Below are 21,967 nucleotides of genomic sequence, written 5' to 3' on the forward strand. Positions count from 1 at the left end.
CCTCTCTATCCTAGCAATTCTAAAGCAGACTAAATAAACATTTAGTCTGTTTAGTCTGTTTTCCTGACCTCTAATCAGGGTAAGCAGTATGTTACTAAAGCTGCTACACAACTTCTCCATTATTGGATTTTCCTGTCCCAATCCCATTTGGAAAGTAGGTAGCAGCAGAACAGAATATAGCTCACTCTGATACACAAAAACAAGAGATTGTTCTGATGTCGTTGTATTACTTGCCTTTATGGGCAGGAAAGCACAAAAAATGCATAGGTCTTACAAACAACACTCTTGGAAAAACTGCTTCTGTTCTTCAACAAGGCAACCTACACACCCTCTCATGGACTTAAGCCAAAGCTTCCTCCACAGAAAGCAATCACTCTTTCACCTGTCCTCTCTGTTTGATGGAAATACAGGAGAGCTGTGACAATTGTGCAATGGTTGACAAACCTGGATGTGTCTTGTTTTGGTATTCTTCCCAATAGAAAGAAGGTCAGTTATCTCAAAACTTTGTCAACAACCCAAATCTGGTACCAATCTCCATTGTAAAGAATGAAATATTTATTCAGTTAAGAATTGAAGCAACTGACTTGTGTCATCCTTAAAGACACTTTACCTTCCTACAGGTGTCAAACAGGGAAGAAAAAAAAAATGCAGTATTACAATTTGTCTCCTAAATGTTCTTACATGTTGACTGACATTTTGCACATATAGGCTTTGTTTCTGACCAAAAGTCTTTAGGACAAAGTCCTTGTATATTGTAGATTTCTGCCTTTCTTTTCTTCATTTCCTTTGTCTCTCTTAAATCCCTCACACTCCGCTGACATTATTTTCTGTGGCCTAAGGATGTCAGGAAATGAATTTTTTCACTTTCAGCTTTTCCTGCATGACTACAAATCCCATCTTACACCCACAGAGCACAAACGGATTGAAAAGATCTAAATACAATGATAAAAATCTAGACAGGAATAGAAATTGATAAACACATGGGAGGAACATTTTCAGGGGTCTTTTTAAATAACAAATACAATTTTGAACAAAATGTATTGTGTTTTGTTTTGTTTTGTCTGAATGCAAACTCATCTTCAGAGGGTTTTGTTGTGTTATTATTATTATTATTAAATTGTTAACTTGATACTTAACATTTGATTCTTTTCAGATTTTGGCTACACAGTCAAAACTGCTGCTTGTGGGATTTCTACATCCCTCCTTCAAGATATCCAAGAAATCTCTAACATCTCCTTCTCTACCCTCTCTTCACTGAACATTAAAAGGTTGTTGTCAGTATGGTAACTGATTTGCATTTTTGACACCTCTATTAAACAGAATCACAGAATCACAGAATTTCCTAGGTTGGAAGAGACCTCAAGGTCATCGAGTCCAACCTCCAACCTAACGCTAACAGCCCTCCACTAAACCATATCCCTAAGCTCTACATCTAAACGTCTTTTGAAGACTTCCAGGGATGGTGACTCCACCACTTCCCTGGGCAGCAGTGTCAAAAGTACAAAATTTGTGATGTCAAAACTAAAACCATGACATTTAGGTTCTTTTGTTGTAGGGAACTGAAACTCATAGACATTTTATGGTGCTATTATTTTCTATTGCAGGTCACATATAGATTAATGTTCTAAAAGATGACTTCAAAGGCTTGATCTTTGAAAATTACTTTTTTTTAGACTCTTTCATAGACATTATCTAGCCCAATCTGACAAATGCATCCAATAATTTAGTGCGAAAACTTGTATTCTCACACAAACAAGTGCTTAGGTCAGAGTTTCTCTTGCAACCCGCTTTTGTTCCCCCCAGTAATAAACAGTAATTTTAGTACACAGTTTTTCACTAATAGGTGTAATCTATAGACGGTTTTGCACTTGAAGGTTCATAAAACATAAGGGATATTGTTCTCAATATTCTGTGCACTGTTTTTGTTTTTTTTTTAAAAAAAAAAAAAAAAAAAAAAAAAAAAAACTAGATGGTGATTTGTCAACTTTGCTGGTTTATTTTTTCTATTTTTCTGACAAAGTTATTTTTTCATTCTTCTTGTAAGCTCTTCCATGAAGGGCAATGAGTTATTCTGCATTGTTCATCAAACATACTAACTTTTCCAACAGAAAATTTGGAAAGCGTCCCCTTCCTTCCCCCCTGCCTTTTTCCAGAAGGCCTATGTACCCTAACAAAAACAGTCAATATGATAGCCTTTCTCCTCTCTGTCAGCAGACTATAGGATTTGCCAATCTGATTTAAAACATCCTTTCCAGTACTCTTTATTTGTTTACTTTAATGATGGCAATAAATAGATGCTTTTGGAAAATGCAAATTGGTGTTAGTGCATATGACATATTCCTGAGTATTCTTTTCTTGTCTGCATTTACTTACAGATGTTAGGAGACTTACTGAACCTGGTAAAGTCTAACTATTTAGTAATTTGGCTGATGTCATTCTTCTCCTTTAGTTCTAGTGGAAATCTGCCATACCAGAACTGAGTAATATCATCAAACATATAAATACAGCATTTACCTAAACCAGAAAGTTGCAGAACATGAGAAAGGTGCATTGCAAGGAACAGCATGGACAAGGCATTGGTAAGATTTACTGGCCAAGTAAATCTATTTATAATAGTGCACATAGTCTAATATCACACATTTAATTTTGGCAAACAAACCAGTTCTGCATAGAAAAGGAGTGACAAGAATACTACTTTTTTAAAAAATGGATGTTGACATCTGGCTCATAGAAGGAGTACTGATTTTTTGTTATGTTGAATTAATTCAGGTGACTGTGGAAAAATAGAATGCATATGTACATACATAACTATCCTGAGAAACAATTTAGGAAAGTCTAGAAATTGTATCAAGCCATATTAATCTTGAATAGAATTGGATGCAAATTTCAAGCACTTTTTTTTTTTTATGCAAAAAGTAGCTTTCATCATAGGTAGACTTTTTCATGACAGGTACAGACATTTATTTTACCTCATAAGTAATCATTGTGTTTTCTTCAGCTGCATTGTCATAGCAATTATAATTCAAGATTTACTGCTCTGGCAGTGTGTCACAGTGTGTCACTGTGAGGGCAGTGTACCCCTCACAACTTCTGCCAAATGTTGGTGTTTCAATGATGCGAGAAACCTTTTCAATTTCTGAGTGTCAAAAGCAGTTCTAAAATCTGACATAGGAATTTCCAGTGTTTTTAAATGTAACTCATTTAGAAATTAACAGACGACACGTGACAAAAAGTAGTAATTGTACACAGGATTGATAAAACTTTGGTTGGGAACCAGGTCCAAATTAAACTTTTTTTTTTTTTTTTTTTGGGGGGGGGGGGGGGGGAAGGAGGGGATTTATTATAAATCTAAAGTGGGAACAAATTATAAAACACTGTCAGATTAATATCACTGAAGCTGAACAGCTCTTTATTCAGAGAACAGGTAATCATGGGCACACTGGCCAGTGTATTGAGGGTGAACACTACCTGTATTTGAAGGAAAAGTTCAAGCATCCCACCTATTTGGATCTTGTTGCCACTTCTGAACTTTCCAACAGTGCTTGTAGGACAAAGTTGTTGTTGGACATGTCACAGGGCATTCTGAACAGCTACCCATGTGAAATATATGGCCTTGTTCTACTAATGTTCTTCCTGTGCAAAGAACTTAATCACTAATTTATCATAAATTCCATAGAAATTATGGGTTTTCACAGAGATGCTAATGAATGTATCATATGAATTAAAACCAAGTCAAAACTGAGTCTTCTTCTGAAAGAAAAACAGGATTCAATGTCAGCTGCTGTCCTCATCTCAGATAACCCAGCACTACTTCTATATAGTAGCTATTAACAAGTTGTTGTATTAACTGTGTCACCAGAGGGCAAAGTTTACCCGGCTCCTAATTCCACAGAATGACTTTTCTTAAACAGGATGAAAACATATTTGCAACTGACACCACAAAAGAGTAGCGCAATAGAGGAACAAAAGGAGAGGGGAAGCAGTTGGCTTCCCTCACTTTCATGGTTTCTTGGGTTGGGGGGAGAGCTGCTAGCAAGCCCCAGTGTTTCTGGGACAGACACCAGATCTGTGCTGAAAGCAGAGTGGTGGAGCAGAGGGACAGCCCCTCTGCTCAGCTGTGGCTACACAATTCTATCAGAACAGGGAAAAAGAGAATAGTTAGCGTATCAGCACTGCTTCAAGAAGTGGGGATGCTTTGCTCATGGTAATGACATTGCTCTCTCGGCATCTTGGGTACAATTTTTCATGGTTATCATCACGAATGGAACCAATCTACAAACAATTCATGTTTTTCACCAAACATTATAAATAGTGCTTTCCCTTCAAGAGACATACATCCAAATTATTAATTTCTTCCTTTGAATATGTGTAATTCTTGCTTGCATCCTTTACTCTGACTCCTCCATAGTCAATGCTATTTATGCAACATATAGGCTTATGCGAATGAGAAGAAAGTACTTTTGCACTGGAGAAAGTGGACTCACTGAAATGTAAATCAAAACCACAAAGATAAAGCACAGTTTGCATTCTCTTCACACCTTTCTACAGAAATATGGAGGGCAGAAGGCACAGTGATGGCTGGTTTTATTGCAGTTTTTTTTTTCTTTTTTTTTTTTGTGACTAATGCCTTACTGTTGTAAAGTGATTATGTGATAGGCTACTGCTCAGAAGTCAGCATTCAATGTTTGCATTTATAGTACAAAATTAAAATGAGGAAAAAAATCAAGTAGTTTATGATCACGATAAAGATACAAGTGGTTTTTTTCAGCTCTGCTTTTCTATAAGAGGGATGATAACTATGTGACTGGAAAAAGGAAAACATAGAAGGAAAAAAAAAAAAAGGAAAGAAAAGAGTTTGTATGCAGATTATGTATGACAAAAACTTTCTTGTTTTCTAGTATTGTTCCTTTGAATTCTTTAGTAGCCTGACCCATATATGCCACAAGAATTATTCATAGACCATGCTTTATGGAAACAAGGAATAAGAAGAGCATATGCTAAAAAGCAAAAGAACACATTGTTGAGATATCTATATTATTAATAAAATACGTTATATACATCAGCTAAACCACAGGTAAAGATTCTTGCTTACCTCCCACAAAGTCAAACGTCTTATTGGAACGGCTTTTCTCCTGCACTGTTGCTAATTTGTGTTGCTGAAGCGTGTGTCCTCCAGGAAATTCTGATATTTTTACTTTCTTTTCATTTGAAAATCGGTAAGAAATCAATGAAAGCTGGGATTCCATGGTTTCTTGTAGGCCTGATTCCTCTTCTGGGCTGCAAGATGACTGGATCCTGGTTCCCAAGATTAACTGTAGAACAGATTTTCAAATAAAATGATTTTATTGATGGAAAGTGATAATGGAAAGCATTGTTACATTCAATAAACAAGCCAACAAAAGCAGCTTTTGACAAGCTCTAAACATTATTTCTCTCTGGCCCACTGTTTCTTTGTTCCTACTGTATTTTCTGTGAAACCATGCCTGAAAGCTATAAGTGTAATACACTTACCAGTCATGGAATTTTAAACAGAGTTGTACTATCTAACAGCTTTGAGAACTTAGAGTATGTTCATGACTTATGAGATAGGCAGTGCAAGAGACCTACCGCACCTTTCTCTTTCTGTGACTTGCTAAGGTACATATGTATCCAAAAAGAAAAATCATCTGATGTTATTTCTGATACCTGTTTCTGATATTAATTGCTCATATATCCATTAGTAATTTACAATTTCATTCCATGACATGTGAACATTTCCCTTCTTAAAAAGGACTTTTTAATTATTATTTATCTATTTATTTATTTTGGGACAAACTAGAAGTAACCAAACCAGTCTTGCCAATCACAATGCATTTTTACCTGTCACAGAGGGCGAATTTAATTGCCTTAATTAAGCTGGAAATCAAACACAGATCTGACCATATAAGGAAAACAAACCCATTGTCATTAAAACTGACAAAGTGTGAAGGTCACAACTTACATATTAATATATTCTTCCATGTGACCTTCTGTTGTAAACAAAGAATATTAAATGCTGTCATTCATCTTCTTCTAATGAACATATATTACTCTGGAGTCTAATGAACAGATAAAACATCTTTGTTCATCAAATATTTATTAAAGTAATATTTTCTATGCTTACCAATTAGACGGGTATTTTATTACAAATTTAGAGCATGCCAACTTTGAAATCCTTGGAGACTAAGTGCCTGAGAATGCCAAGAAACAAAGAATGGTCTTCAGCTCATTATCTTCACATGGTTATTTTCAATAAACAAATATGAATATATAATAATAATAATAATAATAAAACCAGTGTTAGGCCAAGGGAATAACCAGTGGGCTTACTAATTCCTTTTTCTATTACTGGTCTCACAATAAGCAGTTATCTCAGTGTTCTCTGAACGTGTGTAAAAGGTACCCTGCATCAATGCTATTTGCAAAGAATTTTTTCCTGCTGTCATCCTGTTACAGCCATTGTCTAAATACACATAACACAATGCAACAGTGTTGTTCAGTAAATATGTATAAATATATGCACACCAATAAATAGTATATAGTGTCATAAAAGCATATGGTATAATCTTTCTGTGGCATATATAAAAATATTCACATGCACTCACCATTTGTATAGCCCTTCCTGTTGACCCTTTGTACCTGACAACAGGTAAACGTCTTAGGGGCACAAGGGTTCACATCTCTACAGCAAGCTGAAATACTGGTGGTAAGCACTATCTACTTACACATGCATGTTAATACCAAGGAAATGCAATTAATATTTTATGTGGATGCTCTTAGCTTTTGCAACCTTGTCTGCTTCAGCTTTTGGAGATGCCAGTAACATGCATAGATTTCAGCAACAAAATATTTTCTCTGGTGTTTTTGTTAGTTTTTATGAAAATAACTGTCACATAAGCCACTATTAGATTTTTTTCCTACAGATTCATTACAACTTTTAGATTACTAATAAATAGAGCATGGAATATTTTACATATTGAATAAATACTTTTCTTAGGAAAGAAAGGGCTAAAAATTCACAAGCAACAAGCCCTTACAACTGGATTATCTTTAGCAAATGTGTGAGCAATGTATTTTGATAAACAACAGTTTAGACATTTTTCTTTTTTCTTTCTGGCATCTGATGTTGGAAACTGCATTTCCATAACAAGCACGTATCTGAAACACTCAAAACAGCCAACCTTAAAAATCTGTTAAAACTGACATATTGCTTTGGTTTTCTTGCATTAAGTTGGTAAGAGCAAACAAGGATTTATTGTACAATTTACATAAGGGAAAAAACATTTTTCCTCCAATGCAGGACACTGGTGCCCTCTGCTGTCAGTTTGCTGAGTATCATCGGCTTTTTTTTTTTTTTTCCTTTCCAGTACCAGTGAAATTGCTTTTAAATTGTTATTACCGTGTCACAATTATGCTTAGAAATCACAGTGCAAATGTGAAAATAAGTGGTTTGCTTTTCCTTTCCAGCTCTTACAGACTCCATCAAGAGATAAATGTTCCATACATTTCTAATTTTTCTGCCCTCTATAAACAGTTTTCAATTATAGCATGCAAACATAATGCACAGCAAATACTTAAACGTGCACTCTGGAATTCTTCTGTGCGTCCTGAGATATGTTTGTAGCCTTAAGAAAGTAGGGGGTGGTATGTGGATTTGAAACCATAGTAAGGATAGGTAATGTTCAAAACATTCTCAGTACATAAAGAAGTAATTGTGGTTTAACCCAGCAGGCAGCTAAGCATCACACAGCCATTCACTCACACCCCCACCTCCACCCCTCACTGGGATGAGAGAGAGAATCAGGAAAAAAAATGCAAAAGCTCTTGGTTTGAGATAAAGAATGTCTAATAGGACACAAGGAAGGAATAATAATTATAACTATTATTAACAGTAATACCAGAAAATAAAAAGCAAGCAATGCACAATGCAATTGCTAACCACCTGTGACTGATGCTCAGATTTTCCCCACACAGCAGTCCCCCCAATCCCATCCAGCCACCCCATATTTATTGTTCAGCAAGACACCACATGGCATGGGACAACCCTTCGGACAGCCCAGGCCAGCTCTTCTGGCTGTGTCCCCTCCTAGCTCCTGGTACACCTCCAGCCTCCTCACTGGCAGGGCAGCAAGAGGAGCTGGAACGTCCTTGGCTCTGTGTGAGCACTGCTGTGCCCCAACTGAAACATCGGTGGGTTATCAGTATTATCATTACCCTAAGTACAAAACATAGCATCATACCAGCTACTAGGAGGAAAATTTACTCTACTCTAGCCAAAACCTGGATAGAAGCCAATGAAAGCACTTCAAATGATGTTAACATACTCTGGACCTGCCTCAAAAACAATTGCTGCATCCTACAGTAAGTCTGTCTGCCAATCTGCTCACCTAGTTATGGTAAAACACCCACCTCCAAATTTCAGGGTAGCTGCTGGTTAACTCCATGGGAGGACTGGTGTAAAGCAAAAGGAAAGATGTGGCTGGGATTAATAAAACATTTCATCCAGCAGTTTTGAAATGAAGAGGAAATTTAAGTAAACTACCACACCTGTGTCAAAATACAGAGGCAGAGTATAGGCTGCAGCTGCTGCTTCTTCAACAGCTTTCCTCAGATGACAAGAGATTATTATTGAGTTTATATACATGTTTATACATGGTGGTCAGACAAAGTGATAATAAATGTGGCAAAGACTGCAGATGTATATGTCCTATTCCCAGTAAAGTATGAAGAATTAAGAAGCAGTCATATAGCTGTTGCAGTCGATATCGAAAGTGTGTTACATCTAGTAACTACTTGTCCTGGCACTATCTGAGTTTTTTAAACACCTGAAAGTGCAACTAATTTCATTCTTGAAGGAAATTATGTAAAAATGTAAGAATCAACGGGATGTCCTGGGTCCAGGACTGCAGGTTTGAATTCTAACCAAGGCACATAAAGTACAAAGATTTTTCAAAAATAGTGGAGACCAGCAAAGGAGATTATTCCCTTCTGAAATTCAATATTGTTATTATTAAAAGAAGATGATTTATCAGTTACTGTTCGGTAGCTGGTTACCCTGTCCTTTGTTTGACTGGAAATAAAGCCAGGTCAAAAATCTCAAGAGCAGGATGTCAGGGGCACTGAGGGTTTTGGCTGTCAGAAGAGGTTACCAGCTTAGAGGTACAAAAAGGTGAAAAGGAATGACAACAATCTTTATCTTTTACTTAGCTAAAGATAAATGAAAGGAATAATAAGATTAAAATTTTCTTTCATTGTCTTGAACATTTTCTTTCAGAAGTAGCACTTAAAGATATTTTTTGATTCAGGTTTATTCTCAGATGCGTGCATAAGAAGCCTTCTCTTGGACTAAATTCTGTGTCTTAGAATCCTTCCTTCTATTCCCTTTTTATTTTCATACATTTACTACTAAAAACCATTAAGTCTATTTAAGATAGAACATCTTTCTACCTTTTACCACATTTACCTCACCAAGATCCCCACGCTTCTGCAGAGTACAAACATGTGCAACGTGTCTCTCCATAAGAACAGGCAAGGATCCTGAATTCAAAATACATGTGATATGAGAGGAAAACTAAACAACACCATCCTTGTATCTCTGAAAAGCTCATTTAAATTTCCTAACATAACAAAGCAGATGTGAATCTACTGCCTCTGGAGTACACTGTGGCACACTTAACACATTGCCAAACAGATGCCCCTGTTTGAATCCTCAGGAGGCAAAAGTGTTTTTTTTTTTTTTTGTTTGTGTTTTTTTGTTGTTTGTTTTTGTTTTGTTTTTGTTTGTTTGTTTTTTTGCAACACACTGCTACCTTTGGTGCCTCAAAAAATTTTTATTGAGATCACTCTCAAAAAAGCCAAGACTGTCTAGGTATTCAAACTAACAAGAGTGATGAAATTGTACATATTCTACCCAATAATATTCCACTTAATTTTCTTAGTATTCACCTGTTTGTGTGGTCTTACATACCCCAGAAGTTACTAATTCCTTCAGCATTTACTGTTCCTGAAACTTCAGTGTAATTTCCTCCCAGTATCAGAACAGGCAGCAGCTTTAAATGGCTGTGACACCTACTGGGCTAACCAAAAATCTTTTCACAGACATGGTACCCTGCTCTGTTCAGGTATTTCAGATAGGCCAATACCGGTAATAGTCAGAGTTTAAAATTTCTTATGATGGAGGAGTGTTGGGGAGAATCTTTCCTGGTAGGTTCCCAGTGCCTATATAGGCAGACCTCTACTCTCCCCTGCGGAGAGAGTCCCAAACAACATACTTCAAAGAATGCAATTCTCCTCGAAAAAAAAAAAAAAAAAAAAAAAAAAAAAAAAAAAAAAAAAAAAAAAAAAAAAACAGGTTTTTACTCACAGCTTGAGAGAGTGACTATTTTTTATCACCAGGTCAATATGAAAGGTAAGGTCCACTATCTCCATTAAAAGAAGGGCTCAAGGGCAACACAGTTTAATAGAATGGACTTTCTCTGCAAACTTGAAAGGACCGTTTCATGCCCTATTTAGTGAATTTGTGAACAATACAGCCATATAACCTGCATGACACATTTATTACTCCCTCATTGGCATCCAGTTATTCTCTATCATATGCACGCACACATATATATTTCCTACCCAGTATGTTATGAAATTGTAAAAGAAAAGTAAGACCATTCACTTACTAAATCACTGAATCATTTTTTCTCCATTTTCCATGACTCAATCCTTTCCTCAAATACACCTTCCGTGTCTGTATCATAGTTCACATTTACTATTCAGAATGCTGCTAACTGTTGTTGAGTGTTGGGTCACATGGACTGAAACATTTTGCTTTCTCAGACTGAAATATGTTGCTTTGCATTATTCCTGTTCTCCAAGCTATTGTTATTGGACATGGGAATTTCTTTAGATGGATTATTGACTCTTTTAATAGCATGGGATAAAATCCATAGCTACATTTTCCATAATACTCCCACGTAATGTTCCCTGCCCAAACTGCTGGAATATATCAGGCAATCTGTGATGCCAGATAAAGGGGAATGTGAAGGATCAGAATTAGAAATCTCATTAGGTGTCTTAAAGCTCAGAGATGCATCAGACAGTTTATTGTTTCTTTTGGAACACAAAAGTCAAGATACATTTCTGAATATAAATGAAGTGCTCCAAAAATATTTTTAATTTTTTTTGTTTGGTTGATTGGTTGTTTTTGTTTGTGGTTTTTGTTTGAATCTTCAGTAAAGAGGAAAGACAGTAAATTTTGAATTGTTACAAAAGAAAGCATTATGGACTTCTCTTCGAAAAGGAAATGAAGAAGGAAGACAGAAAAAGGAAAGAGTGAAGAAGAAAAATGATTATTCTTTTATTTGCTGTGCCAGCTCACACAGGGATCAAATAATAAGTAAAATCACTGTAAGACTGGAGGGAGAAATAGTCTCTGTTAGTGTCACTTAGACAGGTTCAGCTGAATTGTGAAACCTCGGGGTGGGAGGTGGAGGGCTATTCTGCAAGGAAACAATGGAAAAGAAAAAACTATATTTCAAAATATACATTTTAACCTGCCACCCACAGCAGTTTCAGATCTACTCAAATAAAACCAAATCATAACAAAACAAAACCAAACCCAAACCCAAAACCGAACCTAACCTAAAATAAAACTTCCTTTAGAGATTAAAAGCCCTTTGGGATATTTTGCTGTTCTCATATAAAATAAAATGTCAAAGTCTCGTCAGCAAGAAATCTATCCCATCCTTCACTTTTTTCAAAATTTTCCTTCATTAATGACATTTTAGAAACCACTTTTAGTGCTAGATTTTTAGGAAATGGTCACCAAAATCTTGTAGAGTTTTTCCCAATCAATGTTGAGTAACATGAGCAGATAATTTATCTAGCCAAGAACAGCTATCTTGGGGAGGTTCCAATTATGCACATATTTACAATCAATCTACAGAGAGGACAAGAACTGAAGAATCACTTCAGAAACTTAATTTAAAGAAGTTTCCACAGTCAGAGTCACTGTGATACTAATTCATCCTAAGTAGTTGGCACGAGCATTTTGTTGAGTGCATTTGAACTTTTTAAACTGTTGTTCACAACATTAAACATCTCTCAAGCCACACACAGTTCACCTGAACCGTTCTTCTTATGAATAGAGGAAGGTTAACGTGGTGAATGCTGGATGTCTGTTACTTCTCAAATAGCTGCTTGTGTGAGAGGAACAGAGCTTTGAAAACACAGCTCTTACATTCTGAAGGAGCTTTCAATAGCTTCTTCAGCACCCTTAATTTTTATTTATATTTTTTTAAGTTGTAAAATAGTGAATATCTCAAAAAGTAAAACCCTGTGGAAATTACATAAAGATTGCACAGGTGGAAGCCTTTGCCAGCTCAAGGCTGAAAGTTTCTAACATTGCATATTTAGCTTTGTACGTGTTGAGCAGCTGAGGTCTACATGGCACTCTCTGATACAAAGGTGCACCTCACTTTTTGAGAAACTGATCAAGCAATATTTGGTACAACCAAATCCATGTTTTACTCTGTCAATTTTTTTTTCCTTCAGGTACAATGCCCCATGCTGATAAAAAGTCCTTTTTCTTAAATCATATCAAGTGTTAACAGGGTCAAATTTATGGCAAACTTGAAATTTTCCACTGTAGGAAAATAAAATGGAAGTAGAAGCTAAATGAAATTTTAATATTTAATCTGGTTAACTTTTAGAAGTTTAAATCAACTTCAGAATTTTAAGATTGTTTTTAAGAGAAACTTTTTAAAATTTTCACCTATTATTCACCTATTATTCTTCTGGTATGAGAGTAATAGAAACAGAAATCTAATTTTTGTAGCAATTGGAAACTAAATAGTAACCTAAACCTAAGCTAAAGTGACCAACAAATGAAAAACTTTACATAGTAGCGCAAACATTGGAGGGGAATAGAAAAGCTGCGAGGATATTCCTACACTTTACTGAAAAAGCTTGGAGCATATAAATGACAAAAACAATGATCATAGTAGCCACAAGAATGACAATTTTGAAGTGGAGAGAATATAAAACCTGCCAGACACCAAGTTCAGAAACCTGACTTTATTTACAAATCATGGTTTGTAAGCCCAGCATGAAATCTTTGGATACAAATCAGTTTGGAGGAATTTGATTTGACACCCTACAGCAGGGATGATGGTGTAAGTGATGAACATGCACTGTATTGCATTACAAACACAATTTGTCTTTTTTGAAGCACTCAGCCGTGCTCAAATGTAATGAAACCTTTAGGGCCAGGTCTATTGAGATTTCAATGAGTGTGATACTTGCCATTACACTAACGCATATAAGCTTCAAACTGAACTTCAGAGGAACCTCTGGCTTGGAGGTAGTTCACCAGACTCTGTTTTTCCTCATCAAATCTTTTATTTAACAATGGTGATTGGAAAGCATCTGTATCTTGGTAACAAAGGAAAAACATCACTTTTTGTTTTCCCCCCAGAAATAGCACATAAATAATTGTACTCTGTATGGTATACCTTTCTAAGACTGTTTATTTTGAAAGAAATCAGCTCTTCTCAAATTTTCTAAAATCAAGAAAGCAAAACCTCCAGCTAATGTTCCTACTTTGCCTCAAAAATGCAATACTTATGAAAATGAAATTATAGGCACATTACTTAGTGCATAGAAAACCAAATATACTTTCTAGTATGATTGTTTTTAACTTTTGTTGCAACTACTGCTGACATTAGACAAAAGAAAATTGCCTGCATGCATCATAGCTTACCCCCATTCATCTCATAATCACCTTCAAGCAAGCGACTGAACATTTAATCCTAATAAACTGCTAGAGAGTGTGGTGGTAAAATCTTTTGGCTTCATTGCTCACAAGTGTTCTCTTGACAGTAAAGCTATTTCCAGCTCTCCTGCTGTGAAATGTACCACTATTAAATCTTTCACATGAAAGTCAAAGAAAAACAAAATGAATGACAATTAATTTTCTTTAATATTATTAAAGTTTTGAGTAGTTTATGACTTCTTCTTCCTGGATATCACTTTCTGTAGCTACATAAACATTCTAATTTTCAAAACAAATTAAAGCACTTAGCTGCTTGCTCCGTCTTAGTCCTCCTGAATGACTAACAACAACTCTGCCAGCATGCCCTTGTCTCTCCTCTAGAGAAATGGTGATAATACTTCTTTGTCTCACAGAGCTGTTCCTTTATATTTATGCAGATTTAAAAAATAATAATCCTAGAAGGTTGCCTATTCTAGGCTTTGTGGAGTATCCATATCTTCTTTCTACTAAGATCTAGTTCAGATGTTCAAATCCAATCACTATTAGAGTATGGGACATGGGAGGAGCAGTTCACTCATGAGGTGCAATACCAATGCCATTTAAAACCTCATAGGTCTTGACAAATAGTCTCCACTCAGAAACTCATGACCAACAAGTACTGCAAATTGTTGAACACTGACTTCAGCCACGAGATGCACCAAATGAGCTGTGCATCCTCTACCAACTTTCACCTTTAAAGAAACAATTCCATTTTGCATTATTCTAGCTCGGAGGTAATAAAAGACTGGGCCCTGCAGTGTAGTCTGCAACCCTGAGAAAAGATTCTGCATTCCTAAACAGAAACTGATACTACATGATTACCAGGTCTCTGCTGTGGTATCATCATCATTAATAGAAGTAGCTTTAAAATTACCCTGGAACCACCCACAGCTGAGAGATGCAGATGAAAAAGCAGTATCCTACAAGTATGCGTAATGCCTCTAAGAATCACCAGAATCTGCAGTCTGGAAGGGACCTCTGGTGTCCTCTACTCCAATCCATGGCTTAATACAGGACAAGTTAAAGCTGGTTACTTAGGCAGTGTCTAGTAACATTTTGAGTAACTCCAGGGATGAAGAACCCATGATCTCTCTATGCAACCTGTTCCAGTGCTGACTGTGCCCAGGTTGAGGAGAAAAAAAAAAAAGAAAAGAAAAAAAAAAAAAAAAAAAGATGATCTTAAATCAAATTGTAATTTCACATATTGTCACTTGGGTTCATTCTATCCCTGTGCACCTGTCTAGTTCCAACACACTTGAACACTCCCTGCATTAGTTAGGTAGGGAGAGAAACATGAACTCTCTCGAGTTTTGTCTTCCTCAGGCTGACCACACCCAACTCCCTCAGCCTCTCCTCCTACCTCCCGTGCTCCATCCTACCCAGCCATCATCGCGGCTTGCCATAGGACTTGCTCCAGTATGTCTCTGTCTGCATTGCACTGGAGATGCCAAAACTGAATACAGCACTCTAGATGGGATCCTGCAATTGCCAAATAAAGAAACAGAATAAATTCCCTCTACATATTGGCTGAATTTTTGCTGATACTGCCCAGAATATGTTTGATCTTCTTTACCATAGGGACAGACACACTGCTGACTTATTGTCCCACAGATCTTTTTCTGAAAACCTGCGTTATAGCCATTGGCCCTCCATCTGTACTGTTGCCAAGGATTAGTCTATCCCAGATGCAGGACTTCCACCTCTGTTGAACTTCAGGAGATTCCTGCCAGCCCATTTCTCCAGCCTATGTCTCTGTCTCTCAGCATACTTACTGTTTCTCCCAATTTGATATTGTACCAAACCACACACTTACAAAGAACAAACTCTGTCCCATCATCCAGGTCATCAGCAACGAGTGGTGCCTCCCTGCTAACCAGTCACTAGTTGTACTTTGTGTCTCTGAGCCTGATGATCCAGCTGGTTTTCTGCCCAATTTATCATCCACTCTGCCGGTCCACACCTCACCACTTTGTCTAGAACATGGGAAGTGGTGGGAAGAAAGAACAAAATCACTGGTAACAGAGAGAAGAGAGGACACTGCCCCTGCCAGAGCCTGTACAATGGCTGAAGGAGAGCAAACCCTGCTGTTTTAAAGAAACATTCAAAACTTCTGAATGAATCTGAACTTTGGTCTAGGACTGGAATGGGAAATCAGAACAGAACACCTCTTGATAGTTATTTTCTGGTTCATTTAGGAATGAAATACTGAAAGTATCTCATTTGGTTTGGCACTATTTCTGCATCTGCAGTACGATGCAGTCTCAGAAATCTATGTAAAGATGTGCACTGATCCTGATGTGTTAGTAATCAGGATAGCAGAAATTCAAGGCATGCAGAATCCCATGAAAAAAATTAAACCAGCACACCTTCAGAAAGGAAAACTTTGGATCTTATTTTGATGTTCAAGATAGAGAGTTGTAAGTAGTTCATTTTTAACCAAACCATTCCACACATCAATGAGAAAGGCTGCTTGGATCCAAGTATTTTATGACACATCTACTGTAAGCTAGGAAGTGAAAAACCATTGAAACTTATTCTTTTCAAACCTTCAGTTTTAGTTATTTTACTTCCCAGGCTTCCAGTGTTCTGAAGTCTGCATCACTTTAATCACTTGTCAAAACTTCTCTTTCTCCTGAAAGTTTTAAAGAAGAGAAGATGCTCTAGAGTTTGGCACTTCAGAAACTATGCAACTATCTTATACAATCAGACTTTTTTTTCCAGCTCAAGCTTTCTGTTGAAGACATAGATATAACAGGTACTTCAGAATAATATCTATTACTAAAAGAGACTGTTTTGCCCTAAATAGTTAACTCCTGCTGAATGATTTTGATTCTCTCCCCAGCTGCCTCCACTGTAAGTCAGAAGTAACCCTTCTAAAATTCCTGTCTTTTAGCAGTGAGAGGAGAATGAGGTCCTAACAGCACGTAGAGAGATTTTAAAAACACAAAAGCAATTGCTGAAGTTAAAAACCAGAACAAAATAAAAATACACAACACTAAGTGCACACAATGGAAGTTTTGCCATAGTAATGTTGGGACTTGGCCTCGTAAGGCAGGATAATTTACGTAATTGGTGAACATGTTTTGGTCGTTTCTTTTACAAGAATGTTTGCGGATGAAGGCCATTACCATACCAGCAAAAAATGTATCTTAGATACATAGATTTGCCTTCCAGAAATGCCCCTGTACATTGTTACAAAGTGAAAATGTGGGAGAATATGTCTGCAGTAGGAAGAGGCAGAGTGAAAGAACTAAAGCGGCATCCTAGAGGAGAGGATGTGCACGTGTGGAAAATCATCATCCGTACCATCAGAGGAAGCTAGGAGATCCCCAAATCTGGTGCTTCTTGCTAAAATAAAGCAGCATCCACTTGTAGGATGGAAGCAGAACACAGCAACCGGATCTACATAGCCACTTTTCCTAACAGCACATTGTTACTACTGGTGGCTAAGATTTGTCTCAAATTTGGAAAAGTACTGTCAACTAGCTGTAGCAATAGTAAAACGGTGATGGATTCATTTCTGAAGTTGTGGTTTATTTCTGGAGTTTCCTTGAGTAAGAAACAAACCTGGTCTTAACAGCATGCTACGTGAAACAAATGACTGTGTTTTGCAGGCATACAACAATAGACTTGGCCTGTTTGAGAATGCAACTAAAGGAGATGAAAAATAAAAGTCTATTTTACGGTATCTCTGCCTTAGAAGACATAATGCTGTTATTTCAGTGCTACATTAATTGTGTAGTGGAGCGGTGTGGCAGGATGTGGAACTGCTCTCTCAAGGAGCTGCCAGGCACTGCAGCCAAGCTGCTCTACTGCCTTTTCAGCCAGACAGCCAAAACAGCAGGGCCTATTTCACCTTCTTCATCTCTCCTCCACCCTTCTCTTTTTCCTCTCCCCTAACTGAATGCTACTCACCACTTCCCCTGCATCCGCTTTGGTGTCTAACACCACAATAAAGCAGCCACGCTGGAAGAACTAATTTTTTGCTAGCAGGCAAATGAATCAAATCAAATCAGCTCACAATGAAAAGCAGGTGGATGAGAGAACTGTCATAATGAGGAGGTGGGGTGACTTGGGGGACAGGGATGAAATGAGAAAAACCACACCTTTTGAATTGTGGTGAGCTCAGCAGTTGCAGCTGAAATTGCACCTCTGAATCAGAAACACCTAATGTATTTTTCTGACTTCTAGAGGCTGAGCAGAAAGTGAGTGTCACTAATGGCTTGCTATAAAGGCCAGCTTTGTAAAAGCCTTCTATGGACATACCCTCTCACATATATTTCTGCCATTAAGGGCTTTTTAGATAATGATTTCTGCAACCAATTGTCCATGGCATTGTACATTTGATATGTACTAAAAGATACTGTTAAAAACCACTATCATATAATGTAAATAATAAGCTTGCAGATTTTGTGGTTATTTAAGCAGAATGATCGTTAAATAGGGCTGCTTAAAAAGATCTTTCTGAAAATGAATTTGTTGAAGAGTTTTAATAAATCCAAATGCCAAAGATGATAGGAAATGTATTTACTAGTATAAGGATCCATTTTTAAATATCTGCATACCTACTCAGCTACAGCTACATCTGGTTATAGAGTATGTAAGAAAAACAAGGTACAGCAATATTTTGCAATTCTAAATGTATGTCACCAGGAAATATATCTTCAGGTGACAATTTGTACGTGGAAAGCATTTTCAAAAGCATTAGCAGCCATAGAAGGACTTTCTTCCTCATGACCTAACATTAAAAAATTGTGATATGCTGTGAAATTCCAAAGGCGATTTCCTCTTTGTTCTTTACAGAAACACAAATCACGTAATTGCACAATGATATTCACAGTAATCCATAAGCTAATAAAAAGAAAAAAAAAAAAAAAAGAAGAAGAATGTATTTCATCTTTCATATATTCCTTTTTCCATTTTTCTTTTGTCTTCTAATTCTAGGGAAAGAACAATATCATATTAGATACAGAAATAATGTAGGGATAGTGGAGGTGGAGGGAAGAGGGAGCAAGAGACAAGAAAAGAATGAAAACACTGTCTGAGAATAATAAGGCAAGGGATGCATTGGTTACGCAATTATCAAAAAAAAAAAAAAAAAAGTTATTGCTTTGAACTACATGAAACATGAACTTGTATCTTTGGAGGCCCCCAATCAAAAATTTTCAATTTCAGTCTTTAACAGACAATAACCTTCCCATCTCTGCAGCATCTACTAGACACAATATTAGCAACCGGACAAATGCACAACAGGAAATAATTCAGCAATAGGTGTCATTACAAATAAATTCTACAAATTGATTTTGCTGATAATTACGACTGTTCCAATTGATTTTTCTGAGAACAGCTATACCAAGGACGTTTTGTTTTCAGCAATTATTATTACTCATTAAATGTACTGAGGAGGTCTCAAAAGTTCAAAATAATGAACATACCTATCCTAAAATGTCTACAGACTAAAAGACTGTTCCTGAGGAGGAAAAATAAATAAAAAATAAATAAAATAAAAATAAAAAATTGGAGGAGTTGTTTGTTAGTCATGACATTTTATACTCATTTCGCTTCAGTCTCAGGGAGCCAAGTTAGAAACACATGAGTGGTAATACTAAGTGCAGAAGAAACTTGCAGAAGAAGAAACACACAGAAAACAGAATCAACAGAAATTAACCAAATCAGGAAAAATTGCCGACTCAGACATTACAGACCATCTGCAGAAAATTACTTAATCCTTCCCTCCTCTGTACAGGATGTACCAGGATAGAAATCAAATCCTATTATCATATCATACATACGTTTGATGTGTGTTTTTGTCTTGATCCAGAGACAAACCTATGAAGTATATCAAAAGTATTCAGACACCAGTTTTCAACATCTGGCAGTTATCTAGGCCTCTTGGTAGGTGTAGATCAGTCCCACATAAAATTGTGATTTATCTTTTATCTGTGCACAAATAATGAAATTCCCTACAATTCTCCCAAAATACTTCTGTTTATAAAGTTTAGATGATTCAATGAATGGAGAGAGGCATGCCAGGTGATTGAGGTAACAAATCATCATAACTGAAAGTTAGAAAATTAACTTGAATATTTAATTCCAGGGGTAGGAGCTGCACTACCCTCTTCTCCCTAGGGCCAGGGTCTACACACACCAGCTCCAGCAATGACTGCCAGAATAGCAAGCAGCAGCTTGGCAACACTTAAATTAAATGTATTCAAAACTCTCACTGGACAAATAACAAGTGCATTCAAAAAAAGTCACAAGAACAGTTTATAGGTATTTCCAGAGACAGGTATCATACTTGCCTGACAAAACATATATAATGACTTGTACTCATGCAGCTTTATCATGATATATTTTTTTCATTTCCATCCAACTCCTTGAAGGAAAAAAAATTAACTACTTATTTTTCATTTGAAAATATCTCAACTGAAAATAACTCTGTTCCCAGACTTCATATGTGAGATATTTTGTTTAATAAGGATGCAGTTGTTCAGTAAACCACTCATAATTCCTCTCCCAACCTACAGAGATGCATGTTTGTAGGAGGGGATGTAGGCTTTTACTGGAGAGTAACAAGGGCAACAGCTGTTGAGACAACTGTGTACCTACCTCCTCTGAGGGAAAAAAAAGGGGGGGGGGGGAAGGAAGGGGAGGCTTAATGACAGCTGTCAAAAAAAAAAAAAAAAAAAAAAAATCAAACTAAAGGAAGCCAGAACAGATTTTTATCTTTTTCAGCTGAAATTCCTTCTCATAAGGACATAGCTTCCAACTAGTTCCTTCAGGAGGAACTTCAAGTGTAATTCTGCTGTTAAGAGCTCACTATACAGAAGAAAACAAATTTATTTCAATCCTCTATGTGAATTTATTTTAATCTATCAGGCAGCTAAATGGGACTCTCATATGATTCATCTTTGTATTGCATACAGAATGTGTTCAGTTACTATTTGTTTTCCCTAAAGGTTTTTAAATAGAAATGAGAAGAATTAAGAGATTTGGTTATTCATTCCTTAGTTTAAGCAAAAGCCTCCTCCATATAGAAATAAGAAAACATTAAGAGATATGTCAGAAATAAATGCATGATTGTTGGATATAATTATTAAAATTTGAGCATTAGAAAGATCACTTAAACTTTATGCAGAACGATTAGTTTTTTGGCAACATGCACAGAGGCATTTTGGGGAGAAAAAGGCTGTGATAATTAAGCAGTGGCTAAAGACCAAAGAGAAAAAAAAAAATATAGTGAAAAAATGAATGGGGAACTTTACTGAAGAGTTCAGATTCTTAAAACTATGTTCTTGAGTGCCTAATTCAATTTTTGGACTTTTTTGACTGAACTTCAGCCAGTTTCCATGCAACTGCAGTCTAGCTATATTCAGCCACCAACTGCACCTGAGCCACGCTCAGCACTGTAGTTCTCCTTTCTGTGTGCCAGGTATGATAGTTCAATTTTGCATTGTTGGTCTCCCACTATGAACTTTATTAGTTCTCTCGGTGACTGGCTGGGGAAAGATCCCCAACCGTACCCCAGGGCCAGGTAGCTGAGCCTTGGCTTGGGTCACTCTGCGGTCACGAGAACGTGGCTCATGTTAGACCCAACACTGACACAGTCAAGCACATGCTTTCTAATAACTATCAGGTGGATGCTTCATGAAGAGTTCAAGAGTCAAAAAAGATCACAGTTCAGGAGTGCCAGATACTCTTATTTAGCACCTTACTGAAGCGTGGAACTTCTCTGAACTTCCAGTGTTACTCTCACACATGAAATGCTTTTGCAAGTGAAGGATACAGAAATAAGATGTTAGCATACCAGCTCATTAAATAGCTTATCCTTAATTGCTCTTAACATCTATATTAGCTTGTCAAGTATGCCTGCTTGAGTTACAAGCATGTTTGGATCATTGAACAAGGATGTCTTGAAATCTGACATCAAAGTCAAACAAGTTATTGTGACTTCTTCCTAACCTTGATTGCAGCCAGGTTTTCAGAGCTTTCAGACATGTAAGTCAGGTGTAAATGGGACAGGTGGGAGTTCAACACATTGGAAAATTGGGTTACTACAGTTCAGGTCAGAATCAGAAACAGGATTCCCTGCGCAGGACTTTTTCTCTTCTAAATACAGAAAATCAGCCAAGTTAATTTGAGGCCCTTCAG

At 36.8% G+C, this 21,967-nt stretch overlaps 1 long non-coding RNA gene across 2 annotated transcripts in view; it reads right to left on the minus strand.

The window, feature by feature from the left end:
- Positions 1-21,967, minus strand: part of LOC311430351 — a 129,652-nt gene that overhangs the window by 56,972 nt on the left and 50,713 nt on the right. For both annotated transcript variants that reach the window (XR_014688720.1, XR_014688721.1), the window contains exons 2-3: positions 6,143-6,209; positions 5,093-5,312 (exon numbers count right to left, since the gene is read on the minus strand). This is a non-coding gene — a long non-coding RNA (uncharacterized lncRNA). The remainder of the gene's footprint in view (positions 1-5,092; positions 5,313-6,142; positions 6,210-21,967) is intronic.

This window comes from Aythya ferina, assembly GCF_964211825.1.
Source record: "Aythya ferina genome assembly, chromosome: 1".
NCBI lineage: Eukaryota > Metazoa > Chordata > Aves > Anseriformes > Anatidae > Aythya > Aythya ferina.